Here is a 6,306-nt window from a genome sequence, read left to right on the forward strand (position 1 = left end):
AAGGCAGAGATTCTCCACTCTTGCGTCAGGAGACTTACCTCCATGAATGTGCCATGGCCAGCTCCAAGGGGCAGACTGCAATCACTCTCAGGGGAAGGGTCAGTGGCACTTAGCATGAAGGTAATGCCACTGCAAGCAGCTGGCTAGAGGTGGGCTGATGATGTTGTGGTGATGTCATCAGCCTGAGATGCAGGAGTGGAATTTTTAATGGCATTAATGCCCTTAATGATGGTGCACAGGATTTCTACCTAGCTACTAAGATTGGCCACAAACTTCGCAATCATCTGTCTTACCTACTTTTGGGTAGCCATGATCCATTAAAGGGCTCTTTCTGGAATGGTGTACAAGAATGATGCCTCCATCGGCTCCGGAGGGCACTACAAGGTGCCTTTTAGGGCTACTTCTTGAAAGGAAAGTTTATATTTTTCCATCTGTGCTTATAGTCAGCCTCCAGGTGAAGGCTTGGCATGAAAGGGCCTTGTGACACCTTCTACTGGATTTCGCCTTTGTTTTAGCTGCTGCATCTCTGATGTTTTCCTCCAATTTGATAGTTTTCTGTATTTTGATCCCTTTTTACCAAGAAAATTCAATTCCTCTACACCATTATCTTACACATTTGAGTGCTCTCAAACTCTTTCTGAACAGAGATCCAACCAATTTACCCCTCCCTCCGATCCTCATACTAATTGGTCAACTCAGCACATTCACACTTTGAGCAACCTTTCCTTTAAGTCTAGCCATGTTCTCCAGAGCATTTCACAGTTTTTCAAATCTGCTTTGATTTGATTGTCTCCATTAACTGATTAATGAGATGGCCTCATCCACATCTTATCAATACGGTAAACCGGCCTCCTTCCATCAGATGACTCCCTTTTCATGCTACCCCTTCCCTCGTTGCAACTTAAAACTGACTTGTTTTCTCTTTTTCTATCAATAATCTTCAGCCTAAAATGTTGTTCTTTTTTACTTTAGATATCTAGCATCTGCAGCTTTTTTTTCCTCCGAAGCTTATCTTTATAAGATATTATTGGCCAAAACATGTTTTAATCAATATCTGTTGTCATTAATCCCACTCTTCATGCATTTCTGATTTGAATGCTTCAAGTGAGGATGGCAACAATGAATGTCCAAGTGTGTGGTGCCCATCAGTGGGAACTGTAAAAGAAGCAGAAACATATCAACCAATCATCTATTTGGGACAGTATTTTTTATCATATGTTTCCAAACACTTGTTGACAATGCCTGGATATTCTGACACATTTATGATTTAAGTCGCTTAACATCAGCAGCATTGTTTCAACGAATGGCAAAATTTCCCTTTATCTATCTTTTTATTTGTACTTTGTTATAGCCATAGTGAGCTTTAATTTCCTCAACACTCCACTGTCCTATTATACACAACATTTGGGAGATGAGATGTAATGCACAGAAAATCCTTCATTTTCATCTATTTCATAATGCATCTTTAGTTGCACATCGTTATTTGCAAACAATATCATTTTCCTTCCTGGAACTGTCTGCTCATGTTCCAACATTTGCATCTGTCTTTAACAACAAATAATTTTGATGATATCATTTGGCTTCATTCACTTCAGTCCAATAATATCAATAAATTAGTTTTTGTCTTCACTAAGCTGTGCAACATCCAGTGGATCTCCAGTCGCATTGCCAAACCATTTGCAAGGTACATGGGCAGGTAATGTTTAGAGGTATATGGGCAAATGCAGGCAAATGAGATGGGGCAGGCATCTTGCTGGACATGGTTAAGTTGAGCCACATAGTGTTTCCATGCGGTCTAATTGTGAATCTACCTTTAACTTTCCAGAGTAAATAAGCTTGATCAATTAGAGAGGGATGAAAAAGGAAATTTAGTACAATAGGAGTTTCCAAGATAAAATGACTTAGATTTGACTTATTTATCTCTTCCTGCGGATCGTATGATTGCTTTTCTTACATTAATGGCTAGAAGATCTAGACTATTGAATTGGAAAGAGGTTAATCCTCCCACTGTTTTCCAATGGTTTACCCAAACCATACAATGTTTAAATTTAGAGAAAATTAGAAACTCTGTCTATGAATCCCCTTCTAAGTTTGAGTTAACCTGGCGACCATTTATTCAATATTTTCATTTGTGGTGAGTTGATCTGGCTCTGTTTTCTTTCTATGATTATGTATGATAATTGGGCTGTAAGATGAGATCGGAGTGATCGGCGTGGTTTAGCTATATCTGTAGGTTTTTTTTTTAAGTTTTTTTAATTCAGATTTGTTTTTTCTTCTTTTTTGGGTTTTTTTTTCTCTTTTTTCATATATTGTTATTAATTATATCTTTTTTTTTAGAGATAGTTCACACCCTAAACTGATCTAAAAAAATTTTTATGATATATTTTTATTCTGTAATATTATTGTTTAATATCTCTGTATTAATTCATTACTTACTATGTATTTTTTATATCTCTTTGAACTGTATGTGTTTATAAATTATAATAATAATAAAAAGATTGAAAAAGAAAGAATTGTGAATCTAATCACTAGCAGGACTGATGCTTTTCAAATTTAACAAATAGTTTGGATATTTGAGACTATTTTTCTGTTAACATCCCTTTTCTAACCCCAAACATCATTAATAATGTGCTTGGACTGCATAACTCAGATAACTAAACTAATTTGATTCATTTGACATATCATCAGGATTTTTTTTTTACCCACAGGCAACACTCTAAATTTTCCATCAACAGAGCAGAAAAATTTGAATTAAAATTGTTCCCTCCTCTGCAGGAGTCAGCATTATTTTGCTCTGATGAGTGACCCTGAATTTATAGTAATTCACTTGCTTGGGGACACAGATGGCCAACACATTCCCAGCCTCTTCAGAAACTGGAAAATATGACATACAACAAGAGGAAATTTTAAAAAAAGACTGAAAAAAATTAAAAAGCCAAAGTGTTCACTGCAATTTATGAAACGGCATGAACTGTTTTAAATATGTTTAACCCTGAAATTCATTGTAAGAAATATTAAAGAGATTTCATTACCCCTTCCTGTTACCTGGAAGATGCATCATAAAAATAAATACATGTATTTTGCTTTTAAAATACAATAATTTTATTTTGGTCAAAAAAAAATTTATGAAGGAAATTGACATGAAACTACAGCTCTGTTTCTCTTTCCTGAGATGCTTCCTGACCTGATAAGTGTTTCCAGCATTTCCAACATATTTTGGATTGTCAGAAACTACCATTCCCCCCCCCCCCCCCCCATGAACTTAAAATCAGCCTGTCAGGCACATTAAGGCAAGTGTATAACTTCAAGCTTGCTGAAGCAAAATATTATTTTCTGTCTTCCAGTTTTAAACCTCATTAAAAAAAAAGGCTTCTCCATCCTCACCCTATTTTTAAGCACCAATAAAAAAAAACATGTTCTTGTTTTCACTCGACTGCGAACCTGACAGAAACAATCTGAGAAAACAGAATTTTTTGGATACCCTCAACAAACGAATTCAATTACCTGCTGAGTAAAATTATAATTTATTTAATGATTACAGCTTTATTATTGAATAAAGCATGAAAACGGTACTTTAATAATAAGATAAAATAAAACCCAATGATTTGGTGATCTGATGGTTTTCTAATGGTTAATTCTTGCCAGTTCATTTCTGCCACATATGGCAGTTCAAAACCTACTCCTGCATAAGAACATGGGACCTCTTAGAATGACCACCTTCAGCAAAGCTTTTGTTTCCCCCCCCCACCCCCCCAACAAATACACATGTGTATGTGCTCATAAAAATCTTGATCATATCCAAATAGAGTTTCCTGCTTTTTATATTCAAAACTGACCTCAATACAATGAAATAACATAAGGTTCAATAATTCTGTGCAGATCATCCACCCAGAGTCTCTGAGGTCACCTTGATGCCTGTACTTTATGGATTTTAAACACCAGCAATAGGCCTCGGAGGGGCTGGAGTGATTTCAATTTCATCTGCTCTCCTAAACTCCTATGAAGCAAATTATATTGAATTTAAGTCCACATGACTTGGCATGAACACAAACCATATTCTGTGAACAATTATGAGCTACACACATAACTTCTCGGTTAAAAACTATTTTGATAAGTAATGGAAGTCAGGATCTCCTTAAATTTATATTTAGTAGTACTGTTAACCTAATACACTAAGGTAAATTTTAATTTTATTAAACTCATTATGCATTCCTATGAAGGCAAAATGATGGAAATATTCAACAAATCGGTCAGCATTAGTGAGGAATGAGACAGTCCATGTGTTAAATGAGTGAAAATTTATGTTTTCTTTCTGTGCTCAATTGTTGAAAAATAATCCAGTTCTATTTTGAAAACTGATCATAAAATGTAAAGGTTCCATATTGTCACATTTAGAATGTAACATGTATGAAATTCGTTAATTTTCCTCAACCGTCAGGACGACAGAGAGTCGCCACTTTGACCAGCGCCCCTCACAGAAACCTTGGGCAGTCTAGCTTCTGAGATCAGCCAATCTCAGGCATATTCAGACCATTATCGTCTGCAATCTGTTGACTTCGTGGTGTCAAACAGGACAACGCAGAAATGACAATACACTCATTGTAAATACTAACGAAATAAGACCGCCTTCATACGGGAAACACGAAGAGTTGCTCTGACTGTCACTTGAAATGAAGCGCGAAATTACTTTGGAATGGTATATTTTCTCATTTTTACTGTACCTGATCAACCGAAAAGTTTTGCTTTCTCTGCCCTCTTCCATAATTCCAAGATCCAATCCTTGCTTCTGATGACGTGCTATCACAAATAAAACACAAAAGAGATAATCTTTTAAATAGAAATAAGACAGCAAATTTGAAAAATTGTTAAGCAATCATCTCAAGTTCAGTTCAACGACTGATCGTGGGGTTGATTCAACCAAACCGACGTGTCTTCTTTCAACTCAAGTCACACTTCTTTCCACCTTTCACTGAACACCCTATCACAATGTATTGGAGAATCCATTTTTAATGTAAACGGTACTGTCCACGGATCGAAAAGACCTTGGCAGGAACACGAACACATGCATGTCTTTATCCAATGCTACAACCCAGTAATCCAGATGTCCCCTCCGGACTTCCGAACGAACGCTCGGAAAACGCTCCCACGACGATCGCTTGCGGATAAGGCTTCAGGGTCAACCTTGTCATCACAGACAAGCATCTTAAGTTTAGAGGTGGAATTGAGTGAGTGGTTCCCGCAGCGAATATTAATGGATGCAAATTATTAATATTAATAGATGCAAATTATTAATATTAATAGATGCAAATTATTAATATCAATAGATGCAAATTATTAATATTAACAGATTCAAATTATTAATATTAACAGATGCAAATTATTAATATTAACATATGCAAAATATTAATATTAACAGATGCAAATTATTAATATTAACAGATGCAAATTATTAATATTAATAGATGCAAAAATGAACTAGATTCGACTTGCAGAAAGGGAGTAATTTGGTGGCAACAATAACACGTAGCAAATATGAAAACAGCCAGAGGTTCTGCCCTTTAGACAAGTGTTTTGTAACCATCCGGATGACTTGGAAGGAATCTAGTTTTAAAAAAAATAAACTGCATCCTGGAGCAAAAAATTTCAGGCGCCGGACCAACCCGATGCAGTACCGAAACCAATCTCAGAAAGTCCAGTTCTCCTCCCATCAGCTCGCCCCTCCCACAACACAATGGCACCGAGTTGAAGTGATCGCCCGGAGCAACAGGCGAAGGTCGAGCGTTCATGTGTCAACGTTTTAGTTGCATGGATTGAATTTAAGGGCACGCTTTAATTTGAGTAAAAGGCTCAGTTATCCACTGGTCACCAAACCGACTTTTCACTTCGTCCTTCTGGGTCAGGCGACATTGACATTAAACTTGAGCTGGACGGAATCTGTAGTCTATTAAAGTTGAGCAGCACTGTATGAATGCAGTCACACAGTGTAAACGCGTCTGAAGTATGTTCTTATTGTTTTGTTTAACATATCTTCATACCACAAGCGAGAGTTTCACAGTGCAAGTTCACCAATTCCTGCAGGCGTCAACTCCTTGAGCAACCCGTCGCCTTCCAAGTGCCCTCAAAAACAAATAACAAACATGGCACGACGTGGCCAAACCTTGTTCGGGACATGGAACAAAGAAAGACCTTGACCTTGAAGTTTTTGTCATGCTGGAGAGAGGTGGCCAAACCTTGTTCGGGACATGGAGCAAAGACCTTGACTTTGAATTGAAAAGTTTTTTTTGGCATACTGGAGATTTTATTTAC

At 36.9% G+C, this 6,306-nt stretch overlaps 1 long non-coding RNA gene across 1 annotated transcript; it reads right to left on the reverse strand.

Annotated features, from left to right (window-relative positions):
- Positions 1–1,024: 1,024 nt before the first annotated feature.
- On the reverse strand, positions 1,025–5,180 carry LOC138735733 (uncharacterized). The gene is made up of 3 exons (XR_011339923.1): positions 5,061–5,180; positions 4,722–4,797; positions 1,025–1,155 (listed from the first exon to the last, which is right to left on the reverse strand). It is a non-coding gene; the product is annotated as an uncharacterized lncRNA (long non-coding RNA).
- Positions 5,181–6,306: the final 1,126 nt, after the last annotated feature.

The sequence above is a fragment of the Narcine bancroftii genome, chromosome 6 (assembly GCF_036971445.1).
Source record: "Narcine bancroftii isolate sNarBan1 chromosome 6, sNarBan1.hap1, whole genome shotgun sequence".
Lineage (NCBI taxonomy): Eukaryota > Metazoa > Chordata > Chondrichthyes > Torpediniformes > Narcinidae > Narcine > Narcine bancroftii.